Below are 14,537 nucleotides of genomic sequence, written 5' to 3' on the forward strand. Positions count from 1 at the left end.
GTTTTGGGCCTCCCAAAACTGCATCATTGGCCTCCTCATCAACACCCACAGACCTCCAAGTTTCCTCAAGGCATTTGCCGGACCTCCACACTCTACTCCTTGCCTCACCCTCATCCCCCCCCCCCATCAGTTCGGCATCCATATGTGACTGGGTTTAAAAATAGCACGAAAAAAATCATTAAAAATATTGAAGGTTTGAGGAAAAACCTTCAAAGATTAAGAAAGTTATTAGAATTTTAAGTTTTGGATTTGTGACATAATAAATAAGCAGCTGCCCCATATGTTGTGTAAAATAAACTGCACAAAATTTGAATATTATAATGGTTTGTGATGACATGGGTTTTATTTTTTTAACAAGAGTGAAATGATTTGACTATTGATATTCTGAAGATACAGTAAAAACCGTTTTAATTTTTTTTGAGAAAATGACATTCTTTGAATTTTTCACCATACACTGTATGATATGTAGGAAAGCTGCTTTTATATGATGCTACAAATCAGGTACAGAAATAAATATTTTCAATTTAAAAAATAATAACATTTCTTTGATTTTTTACTACTAGTATATGATATGTAGAAAAGCTGCTCACATACATGACTTCACAAATCAAATTAAAATTCTACTAACTTTTTTATTCTTTGATGGATTTTTCTCAAACCTACGGCAATATTTTTAATCATTTTTTCTTCTATTTTTAAAATAAACTTTTTGTCAGGGTGAACTTCGAGTGGTGATCATACAGTGTAAGATGCATTTCACTCTTTAAATTATTCATCCTGTATTAATAGAGTATCAAACAATTTTGTGTGTGTATTGACAAACCTAATAATAATAATATAAAGTTCTTGTATAGCACATATCGCATTCTGAATTATGTCTCTATACGCTTCCAAAGGACTTGGATATCAGTACCCCAAGCTTATGTAGATTGTAGAAGTCATAAATCCAGCATGATCAATCAGAAAAGATAATTCAGATCACTAAGATTTGTTAGAAATATAGAAAATTCAGTCTCACTTTGCTGAACCAGCATTGTTGGTAGCTCAAAATATCTAGTGTATGAGAATCTATGACCACATCAGACATTACATGCTTTTAGAATTGATTCTACAATTTATATGCTTCCCAAAATTATATTTCTGGAGAAACGCCAATCATTGGCATAACCTTTTTGTGAGTGTGAACGATTTATACCATTGGTAATAACTCCTTGCATACTAATCACAGCTAGCCACAATGATGATTGCTTTCCTAATAACCGTCACACTTTCCACAGATAATTCTATGATTAATATTCATAGAATTCTCTCATACTGTCAATGGAATTGACAATGTAAAAAACATCCCTCCCAACAAATTAACAGAGGTCACTATACTCTTGACTCAGAGTGGTACCACTAAATTGCTGCACTGCAACTCTTTGAAGCTATACTAGAGAAAAATATTGGAAAATTTTTAAAGAACCTTAAGGCAACACACAACTATACATTTCTCCTTAGGCTCATATATGTTAAAAATGAGAATTCATAAAATCACTAAAAGTAGGTGTTAATAATGACACAATTCATACATTTTTCATTAAGAGTTCATCAAATATTCTTGAGTTTCTGAGAATACATGTATATGTTTTTCAGCTCTTTCTCTCGGTAGGGGGCCTGAAACCAAGACTACTCTGAAACTTAGCTTAACTGGGCGTTGTGGCGTGCGCCTGTAATCCAAGCTGTGGGGAAGTTACAAACTGATGCAGAGGTTCGAAGTTCGAGCCCTGGTCACGTCTTTCGGATGGTGACGTTAAAGGTCGGTCCCAGACGTAAATAATCATATCTGATTGATACACGTCTGTCAAAACTCAAATACACACACACACACATGCAGCAACAGTGATTATAGGTATTCTGTTGGGCAACTAATTAGTCACCAAAATACTAAAAGGATCAAATAATACTGCATGTACCTAACTGGACTTACATGTATGTGAAGCAGTAATAGTCCCAATTCACATTCATGTGCTAAAATGTTATATGAATTTATTTCTATGAAATGATGTCATTTTAGGTATGGCCATAAGGGTCAGAGGGAACTCCCCGATATGATCGGAACCTATTAGTAGTGTGTCCAGTTGAGGCTGACGATTCATAACTCAACCAAGATAGACTGTGGGATGGTCGCTAAAATTATGACTTTCCGTGGGGCAGCAAATGCAACCATGGTTCTTGGACATGATATGTAAAATATTATGTGTGAATACATAGAACATGTTGCCATCGCTGAATTCTGCCCCTATACTCAAAATTAAAATATGCAAAATCGTACCATTGTTTCAACTGGAAATTCCGCCATTCACCGTGTGATAAAGACTTTCATGAGCACGTGCAAAAATGTACAATGCATGTAGCTTCGTTCACATTTATTTTTTTTATTCGCTGTATATGCGCTACGTAATATAGAATCTATGATGACGGATAAGATGTTGTCGTGTTTGTTATCTTCTGGCAGCGAAAATGGCGCTTTACCACCAGCAAATATATGCTACATGCACATCTTACCCAAGGAGAGACGGCCAGTAAATTCAAGTGAAGAGCTGGAACAAAATTAAGCCTTTGCTGCATTTGTTGGTGTAGACTACCTGGGACTTTGGACTGAAAATAGCAATTCGTGCAGCCCCGGAAAGGGGGGGGGCACTTCCATTGACGAGTGGATACCATACGTGACCATGGGGTCTCAAAAAGCACCCTAAACACGTATTTTCTTTATTCTGAAAATGCACCCCTTAACAAGTATTGGCGTGTGAAACCCTACCCTTAACAAGTATTGGAAACAAAACGATACTCTTGGCAAGTACATGTATTCCCTGAACTGATAACAATGATAGTCACATTGTCATGTTTATGAATATCATCATTACAGTTGGAAGAAAAATTGATCTAAATTCTAATGAAAGTAAAAAAAAAAAAAGATTTCGCTCTTCAGTATTTATTGTGAAGTTTGTCACATAGCAAGTGTGAAATGCATGATTGTTTGTGACTGATTAATGGAAGAATTTTTTTGAAAATTGTTTTTGGATATGAGAGTATATTAGTACATGTAAATATTCATGGTGAATTCGTAGCTTGGGTGTGCAGTTATCAAGTGGTGCTGTGTTCTCTCTAGGTTCTTTTCCACATGGATGACTTTAGTGAGGGGGGTTCACTTTTGTCCTTCCCCTTTTGTTGGCATGTATGAAATGTTAAATTCAGATGCATTGGAAATTTGGAATGATGTGTGTTATATTTTGCAGGGGCAGCGCAACAGTTTTGAAAGGTGGGGGTTGACCATGCTGACCATGCTGACCAGATGGTCATTTTACGTTTTTGTACATGGTTTTGGGAAGCCCCTATTTGGTGGTTTATGCTGTTCTGCAAACTAATGTGGCAGGATGATTTTTAAACTAAAATTAAGACGGGAAGTAATTATAAAGAATGGTGATCTCGATGAACCCCTTCTCCTATCATTCATGGCCTTGGGACTATCAATTTCTTGAAGCCCATTGATCACATGAATCATTCTATGCCTATGGTTGTCATGCACACATTAAAACAGAACCTCTGAGGAAAAGTTACACATAAAATAAAGCATCTGATTACGCTGAAAATTTGTTTGAAATAAGTTTATTAACATGCCAATAACTTGTGGTGTTGAAACACAGAAAACAATGACATATCGTCTCACCTACCTGGATGCAGCAACCTAAAACATGAATCTATTTTGGGACTCTCATCAATTTTTATTTTAGTACATGAAAGGAAATACAACCTCTCTTGTGCCCCCACCCCAAGGGAAATTTCACAAATGTTTTCATTATCCATCTGTTATTTTCAAACATTTTCAGAAAATTCTTGACTGGACCCCCCCCCCCTGCTAAATAATTCCATGTCATACAACATTATGTGCACTATGTAACAGTATATCCAACAATTCATACATTTTCAACATGATCAAAATTAAAGATAAGATTACTCCCAAATCTGAGAATATGTAGATGAAAGCTATTTGATGCATATATTAAAGTTTAGATTATGAAATGAATATTAATTATTTAGAACTACTTGGTGCATTTGTGCAAGAAATCATATTTCCAACACAAGACACAGCCATGGGACTGTAATATAAAATCTACACCAAAATGAATATATTTGAGCGCTGTTTAAATTTAACAATTAAAAAAGCAGCACTTTTGGCGACATTCACAATTGGTTTCAGCACCCTTAATTCCCCCTACTTACAATGTTTGTTGTAGGAGGCACCACACGGAAATGAAAAACTAGAGACATTTTCCTTGCCCATCTAACAGAGGGCAGCCTTCTGGTTTAGAACCCTCAGTATCATTTATTCATTGAGGGAGTGACTTGCATGCTGTACAGGGTGTACATTCCCCCTTGTAATGTTATTAAATCCTTAGATTGATAGTAGTTGCAGTAAACACTAATAGAAGTCTGTAAAACCAAGATGAAATGTCATCATGGATCTATATCTGGTATTGTAGATAACCAACACAGATGTGGGACATTGCTTGGAAAAAATATCTGACATCTGAATCTGCATATTTATTGAGTGCTTTGAGAATTGCATTTGGTACGATCTCATTTTGAAATTGTTATATCTTCAAAGAGAAATCTATCATTAAATGTGAATGGAAGCAGTTTTGTTAATATGGATTTGTTGCAGTTTGAAATGTGTCAATTTGATATCTACAAGTGTGTTGGTTACTCCATGGAGCTATAATATAGCTCCATGGTTACTCTATAATGTGTATATTTTTTCAGACTACATTTTTCCTAACCCCATACTATCTTTTAGGAGTTTCATACTGTCTTTCTTCCCGGGGGAGCCACTTACATTGACGAGTGGATACCATGCACGACCAAAAAAACATGTAAAAAGGATGTCTTTTTCAAGATGGGCATGTTACGTACATAACGTAATAAGGGTGTCAAAACACTAAAATAATGAAAAACAAATATCTATTTCGCTAGGAAAACTATGTGTTTAGGGTCAAATTTGAGAGGGTATAAAAAAATGTTTTATAAAGGTTGTACTTTTTGCCCCAACAGTTATTCAATTCAATTCAATTCAATTCATTTATTTCCATATTCAAATTCATATTGTACAATGTAAAAAACATGATAAAATACAAACAAGAATCAATTAAGAATGACAAAAATACAACAAAAAATACAAAAAAACAACCAAAGAAGCAGAACATAATGTAATCTGAATACGGAGGAATTGCCAAAAAGCCAAAGACGCTTATCAAGGGCAATCCCCAACAGTTATGACCACTACGTACTTAGAGTACGATTTGCGAGAGGTGGGGACGTACTAAACCCAATGTCAGTAAAGGCCGGTAAAACCGACGTCCGTAACGTAACTATTAAAATACACATGTACCTTTACTTGTTTAGGGGTTCATTTCAGGGAATACTTGCCAAGAGTATCGCTTTGTTTCCAATACTTGTTAAGGGTAGGGTTTCAAACGCCATTACTTGTTAAGGGGTGCATTTTCAGAATATGGAAAATATGTGTTTAGGGTGCTTTCGAGACCCCATGGTCGCGCATGGTATCCACTCGTCAATGGAAGTGCCCCCCCCCCGGGCTTTCTTCACCACACACTATTTGCTTCAATTGCCGAGGGTTCAATGCCTTTAACCCCTGGACATGTATGGCAAAGCTCCTGAATATTTATGATTTTGCAACACAGCATGCGTTTAATAACTTTTGAATTCTGTGATTGGTTGATACTTACCTCCACTTCCCTTAGCCTGTTTTCACAATTCCCGTTTCAAATTACAGCTCTTTACACCAGAAGAAACTGACTAACCCTGCTTTTTTTAGAAGGGCCACCTTGTACTTTGCTATTATCTTGGTTGAATATTGTCTGAGACCAAAGTGGGCTAAGCTTAAACCAAGGAAATTGGAGGGGCCAAGACAACCGTCCCCCATCCTCCCCTTCCACACTCATTCTGTAAAGAATACACAGTATTGTACTGATCAAGCTTACTTTTCATAATTCCCCCAAGAGAGGGCAGTATAGTAGTTTCTACCTTAGTGTCCCTATGGCTCACATGAGTATTACTGACCAACATTCATCACGTTAAATCATAGCTCATCAAAAATCAATCCCACAATAGATTTGGTTTTAATTCCCTGACATTAGTCAAAATTAACAGTACATTAAAACTAGAAATGTGAATTGGGTACTTGTCCAGCTCAATGAAAAGTTAAATGGCCTGAAATAAGACTAACAATAATTTTGGTCAGGTCACTGCCAAAATTACCCGAACTGCATTGTGGATAAAAATAATCAAAATCAAATTTATTTAAATAATGCAGTCTAGCCTCCCCAAAGGCCTCAATTATTAGAGTATGAACATGACATTGTTTCTATCACTTATATTTTGATATGTACAAACATTTTGTATATTTCCAATGAATTATTTTAAAGGTATTGTTTAACTTTGTGAGCAGCCGATTTAAAAAATTCTCAAACCAAGATGAAACTTGTGTATCAGTGCATGTATTAGAACTAATAAACCCTAAAAACAACCATTATTGAGAATGAAAAGCTAAAACTACAAGGGAAAGCCCGATTTTGTAAATAGGCGTCTTGTAGACGCCTAAATAGTACACATAAGTGTATGGGATGAAATTAAGATGGTGTTTCCGGTCACTTTATATTTCAATTTTTGAAGCACTAAATAATTATTTTCGAACGCAATTTTTTCTGGGCTTCATTTTTGTAACATATCCTAGACACAGGTGACAAGTGTGACCTTCTAGCTCAGATTTTTTAAAAGTCAAACCAATGTTAAACAATCACTTTAATCAATAAAGTCATGTGATCACTACTTACATGTACACCCGTCCGGCATGCTTTGCATGCGGATGAATTACTCTGTGCCCAATCGATCCACAGCTACATGTAGAACAACTGAATTTATTCTGTTCACAACATTCCACAATTTTGCACTTTTACCAACTTTTTGAAAAATGAATCGAACACAACACAAATTCCAAAGATTGCTTAACCCTATAGATCCTGTGGCATGATGAATTTTTAGATCTAAAGGTTAAAAAAGTGAACATTAAGCCATCTTTTTCCACAATTTATAACTGTTTTTACAGGGACATATTTATTTACAAAGCACATAACAGCATGGGACTTTGAGGAGTGCAGATTTCCACATGAATTGCACTAGTTTTGCTTCTTTAAAATGCTGTGGAAATGTTTCATACATCTTTCGATCGCTAATTTAACAACCCGCGAAAATGTCGGGACCGCGAACGCGAAAGTAACAGCTTTTACAGTATATGGTTTAGTACGACCCCACCTTCTACACCTCGCGTAAATCGGACTCTAAACACGAAGTGTTGGGGCAAAAAGGACATCCTTTAAAAAACATTTTAATTTTGTTTTATCATCCCCGCAAATTCGACCCTAAACACGTAATTTTCCAAACGAAATAGATACCCTTTTTTCATTATTTTTGTGTTTTTGACACCCTTATCACGTTACGTACGTAACGTGCCCTATCGTGACAAAGACATCCTTTTTACATGTTTATTTGGTCGCGCATGGTATCCACTCGTCAATGTAAGTAGCCCCCCCCCCGGTAAACTAACAGATTATGACATACCGGATTCAAATAATAGAAACAAAAAATATACAAACAATGGAATAATTATGTACCACATTTTGAAAATAAAACTGTCACTAAATTATCGTCTTAATTTTTTGTAAATCTTCAGTAAAACAGGATTAAATTGATGTCATAAATAAGCCAGTCTGCTAATTTCACCCAGATTTTGCCCAGTTAATTTTGTGACCACCGAAATCCTCTCAGAGCAATGTTTTTAGTACCGGTAGATTGTAGAGTTTATTTATTTTCATTTCCTCTTTTTCATTATTTTTGTTTGAAAAGTTATTAAATCAAATATGTTTCAAAATATGAAATATTTGTTCTTGTATTTCCCTAAAATATTACATGGTGGTGACAACGGTTTTATGACTAAGCGTTTTCATCAATATTATAACAAAGATACATGAGATACGTGAGCTGGCATAACCACGGCGGCAGGCACCCAGCCTGGTCCTGCTGAGGTAGGCTATGGTCGGCTGCATGCATGCTAACACCATGTTTTGAAAAATTATGGAAAGAAAATAAAAGATGCAACATAATTTCCTAGAATAATGTTACCAATATTCATGATATTCAAATGTATTTTCCATGAAATAATTTGATTTTATTGTCATCTGATTGACTCTACATATACATTACTTGGGCAGCTATATGCATACTCATTAATAGAGACCTTTCCTTTTCTGTGACGAGCCATGTGAACGTAAGAGATTAAGGAAATTTGGGAGTGCTGCGCATGCGCGAAGTAATCTGTGACGAGCCTTCTCGTTCACTGCCCAAATCTAAGACTTGTATTTGTGGGTTTTGACGTTCGGTGTCATAGTGCTCGAACGAGCGCTAGTTTGTACATGATGACGTCATCCAAGCTTTGCAAAAATGAATGAAGACGCATCAACATTTGAGTTTCGTTGATTCAGCAGGGCTGGTAAACTGCAAATTACTGCTTGTTACCAGCTTTTCCATTACATTTCGTGTGTCCTGTTTTCAGACACTACATATCCAATAGGCAATTGATGTTCTATTTCCAAACAACTGTGTTTTTTCGAACAAGAGTGCAAATGTTGCAACCAGTCGTCCCACTGGTTCGTAGCGTGATGTTACGCCTGATTCGGCCCACGGACTGCTCGCTATCACGCTGGTATATGCTGTGGCCTGGTATGAATACATCGACTTAAATCGAAACTGTTTTCATCAATATACATGTACGAACGTGATACTGAACGAGCGGTGGCACCACTTCCGGTGAACTAGGAATACATTGCACTCGCAGACAATCGAAAGCTTGTTAATATTCAAAAGTCACATGACCACAGAGATCTTAGATGTGTAGGATTCTATTCATAAAAATTCTACATTTTTTATGTAAAACCAACTTTTTCAATATTATTCCTATACATGGACATATTAAAGATACATGTCATCATGGAAAATATAATGAGCATATTTCAGAACATCCTTTTTACCTGCTTGGTTAATGCTGTGGAAGTGTTTGGTATACATGTACATGTAACCTTAAAATGCAATTTCAACAATGTCGGTATCCCCCACAAAAATCTGTATGTGAAAATAACTGCTCATATTATTATCAATATGATTCACCCTTCAGATTGTTACCCCCCCCCCCATGGCTCGATAATGGAAGTGACAATTGCACCACTGTCAGTCACTTTAAGATTTGAATTTGTGTGTCTGTCTCACCCTCTTGAAGATTCCACTTAGAATTGGATGAATTCCTATCTTGATGTCATGACCTTATTAGGAAAACAGTCTGGGCTGTGTTCACATGTTGGTTTTCATCAAAAAAAATATGTGCAATCTACAGTGTCAACAATATAAATTCAGTTTGATGATAAAGTTTAACTCTATAGAAATAGCGGTGAAAACAAAAGAGTAGAGAGCAGTTGGTGCTGGGGCTCTGTTCAATGCTGCCTTGTTTTCTTCATCCAGAGTTCTTAAGAGATGAAAATTATAATTTCAAGGTATTGGATTTCTATGAAATTACATCAAGAATGTTATCTGATATTCAGAAATTATAAAATCTAAAATACTTTTTCAATATCAAAATGTTGACAACTAAAAAAATTGTATATTGTCCTCATACAAAGCCCAAAGTCAGAAATTTGGGTTGATTCACATGATTAGCTCTCTCAGTAATAATGTGCAGCCAGTTGAATTCAGGATGGGTAAACAATGTCTATGTAAATCAGTCGGTCATTAAATGCTTTTAAATCCGGATTTAATCATCAAAATCAAAGGAAATAATGATTTTTCATATATTGTATGAAACAATCAAAATATGTGAATGAAAATTGTCATTTTAATGCCTTGTTTTATATGTGAGTTTTTTTGTAATTTTTAGATCAGAACAAACTTCATATGATTTTTTTCTCTTTTTCAAAATCTTTTTTGTTTTGGGGGTGATTGATTCTTTCTTAAGATTTTAATGGATATTTTTAGTTTGTAACTTTTTTAATTCTTTTGGGTTTCATGTTTATATAGATATGTAAATACTGTTATGTAATTGTGCTATTGATTATGTAGATATTATTGATTCAATTACTTAATAATTGTAACAAATGTTATGTGGACAGGGCTATTGTGGGAAGCACTTCTGACAATGCTACCTTGTATAAATCAAACTACAAATAGATTAATTTAAAAAAAATGATGCCATCGCCACTGTGCAGCACAAACACAAAATCACACCTGAAAAATCCCACATTTGAGCAAATTCTTTGCCTGAATTTATTTTTACTTTAATATGAAAAAATAGCATGTTGGATTTTTTAAAATTAAAAATAGCTTCCCTGATTTTTCTCATTTTACGCTCAGTCACTGTCAGGTGAGGGTAACAATAATTTTTAGGCCTAAAGCATCAAAAGGCATTATTGCAATTTTAAATGGATCATTAAAACTGCACATTATACATGAATACTGGTACATTATGTGAAGAGTGTATGTTTTTAGTCTTTGTAAGTCATCCTGAAAAAAAATTGTAATTGGAGTGTATATATCATCCCTGAATCCACAAAGTGGCACAACATTCCAAAATCACATGAGAAGTCAATTTTTAGTTTCATTCAGTTTTAGCATTCTCTAGTCATGGTCTATTATTTCACCGAAATTTATAACCCAATTCTCTCTAATTAATGAGATATTTCAAGTGAAAAAGCAACACAAGCCTTAAAATCCTTTGTAAAAAAATCCATGACGTGGTACACAGGTGCGCACCGTTTGTACGCATAAAACGACACTTGTGTTTGAATCACTGCTACATGTACATCAAGATTTGATGTTCATTCAATAGATTTTTAACATGGAATGCAGCAGTAGATACCTTGGTATGTGCATTCTACAATCATACAGCGATGGGCAGTTGAAAATGTGAAAATCTTTATTCGCGTATATCTCAATTAGTGATTACGCGCATCAACTTTTGCATGTGCCACTTTGTGGATTCTTTGACGTCGCTGAATCCAAGAAGTGGCACAACACACCCAAATCAAGTGAAAAGTATATTTTGAGTATCTTTCTGTTTTAGTATTCAATTTCAAGTATCTTTCAGCTTTAGTATGCCTTGGCTATGGTCTATCATTTTCCCAAAATTTTAGAACCAAATTCTCTGTAATTAATGAGAAAATTAAAGTGAAAAAACAACACTAGCCTCAAAATCTGTTGTAAAATAATTCACGAAATGGCACGCACGTGCGCCCCGTTTCTACGCACGCTGAAGTAATATTTTCCACAAAACGACACTTGTCATGCTTGTGTTTGAATCACTGCTACTGTACAGTGTATGTCAAGATTTGATGTTTATTCGATAAAATTTTTACATGGGAAGCAGGAGTAAATACTTGGCTAGTGGTATGTGTATTCTTTATTCTGTTAAACTTCACAATCCTATAGCAACTGGCAATTGAAAATGTAAAAATCTTTAATCGCGTTTATCTCGAAAAGTGATTTCGTGCATCAATGGTCGTGTGTGCCACTTCATAAAATCGGAAACGATATATTCATATTTCACCTATTAAAGGGGAAATTCACTTTGAATAAAATTTTATTGTAAAAAAATAGCAGAAAAGTAAGAACAAATATTGCCAAAAGTTTGAGAAAAATCCATCAACAAATAAAAAGTTATTAGAATCTTATTTGATTTGTGACATCACACCACAGCTTTCCTGCATATCATATGGAAAAAAATAAATGAAATGTCATTTTCTTATAAAATCTAAAATGATTTTTACTGTACCTTCAGTACATAGCAATATAGATAAATCATTTCACAATTGTTCCTAAAAAGAAAACAAAATAAGCCATCATAAACCATTAAATGATTAATATTTATGCATTTTATATTACATAACATATACATGTAGGGCGCCCCTGCAGAAATTTAAGCGTGCCGCTTGCTAGTAACTAGCATGCGACTAGCAGGGCGCTCGCTTAATAAGCGAGTGCATGCTAGCGAACAGTCCCTGCTCGCTAAAAGATCGCTTAACTATTACTCTGCACGCATATCACACGCTTATTAAGCTAGCTGCATGCTAGTTACTAGCATGCCGCAAGCTTGCGCAAGCTAGTCGCACGCTTCCCGCAAGCTTGGAAATTTCTGTAGGGGGCAGCTGCTAGTTTATGATGTCACAAATCCATATCTTTCATGGATTTTCCTCAAACCTTCAGCAACATTCTTTATTATTTTTCTCCTTTTGTTTCAGGGTGAATTTCCCTTTTAAAAATCTAAGACCACAAGAGATTCATGGATGGGGCATTGATTCTTAAAAGGTCTTCTTCAGATGGCTCTAGAATTCATACATTTTTTTTGTAAGAATGCTCTGAGTTACGGTATTCTTTGGCCATCTTACAATTTTTGCTGTCACAAGCTGGTCATCTTTACAACTCACGGCACTCATAAGAAGTCATTTGCAAAAAGATTTTACCCACCAGTGACATTAACTGTGTACCTAGTGCTGATATCAATGACAAAATTATGTTGATGTATCGCTGAAAATATCTTACCAATATTGACAATTATAGACAAAACAACATTATTAAATAGGTGACAATTCCATTTAAATTACATACATGTAGAAATTCAAGACGCAATGCTTTGATTAGCGATGTCACAATACTCGCACTGATCAAAATTTGTATCTGCCACTGTACCAACAACGCTTTAAAATCTGTGTTCATCGAATATGAACGAGTACATAAAACATATTTTAAGAACCATACACTGTACATGTATTTAGCATGAATAAATCCCTATTTTTCACATTATTAGCATTATTTTAGGGTTGGATGAAATTTTATTGATAATTTGTGGGCTTTTGGACATCGTTCTGAGCAGTCAATGACAATCGCCTACCTGCCATTTTTCATTTCAAATGCATGTCATGAAAGTATATATCATCCTACTAACTTGTCTTGGCCCAGGATGCATTGCTTGCTTGTTTGAAGCCTATTAATGATGCCACCTGCTATGTCAAACAGGTTTTGATGTTTCTCTTTATCAGCCATGTGTGAATAGATCACGTTCACACTCACTAACCAATCAATGATTTTTTTAAGAGAGGAATGGGTGCAATTTTAGCAATTTACATATATTTTTTATAATTTGATGGAGTATGTTTCATAATAGAGTACATGTACTTGTAAGCCAACATCAAAATGATCCAACAGGTATTAGAACCTCGAGAGGGGCATAACAAAATGCTCTTCATTGGGATGGAAATTTGAGGCTTTTTTAGATGGCCAGTATCATACCCGTGCCTTTTGCCATTTTGACCCTGGAATGAAAATGAGTGTGAACACACTCCCAGACTGTCAGTGAAGTGTGAAACCACATACCAAGATCCATGTTTCTTTAGGACATCTAAAATAGCTATTTAATGTTATCATTAGAGAGAGTGTAAAATCAGAGAGCACCTTTACTCTGTATATTGCCATACATAATTAGACATCATGGCCCTGATTCGAACTCAAAGGAAACTAAAGGCCTTGCTCTTGTTTTTGTATAAATATCTTTTTCTGTTCTTTGTTTGCTAATTCTTTCACTCCCAACAGGCAACACATTGTCAACAATGACATACATGTAATGCAACATTAAATGTGTTTTCTTCAAAAATATGAGTATACATTAGTGGGATATGGGGAAAATATTATACATGTACAAGCTGAAGGAAAATATACGATGAGTCACTTACTCATTGAGGGGGGATCTTGAAGTATATGGTGGTCTAATTTTCCATTTTAAATTACATAGAAATATTGTCTTGCCCTATCATAATTTAAAGCCTGCCATTGCACAAATATACATCATTGCCTGGCTGGCAGAAGAGTAGTTGGAAGAGCGCGCGCAGTGATTTTCAATTTTTGAGTGACTGGCATAAGGGCATTAGTAGAATTAAACACACAATACATAAAATGTGCAGTGCATGTGAGAGTCTGTCTGACTGATTGAACACAAAATTGATGAATTATAAATGTAAAAGAGTGCACAATTTCCACTCCCTGGGGAGCATTCCTTGCATTCATTGCAACCTCAAAAGGAACTGGCAAATGTAAACATACAGTAACTTTCCATCCTACCAGCTAACCAATCAACACCTGGATGGAGAGTGGCAAATGCAGATTAACATCTTGCCAAGGGACGTTAGCGCCGGGTGGGATTCGAACACACAATCCTCTGATTGAAAGACAAAGAGTCAGAACCACTACACCAAGACGCCTCTATTATAATCCATGATCAATAATTAATAGCCTTAGATATTAAATCAAGACCTGACACATTTTGTCAGACTGAGTCCACTATCAATATCAAGCCAGTATATCACCGCATGATGCCAATTTGAAACAGAAAT

The sequence above is a fragment of the Lytechinus variegatus genome, chromosome 9 (assembly GCF_018143015.1).
Source record: "Lytechinus variegatus isolate NC3 chromosome 9, Lvar_3.0, whole genome shotgun sequence".
NCBI classification, from domain to species: domain Eukaryota; kingdom Metazoa; phylum Echinodermata; class Echinoidea; order Temnopleuroida; family Toxopneustidae; genus Lytechinus; species Lytechinus variegatus.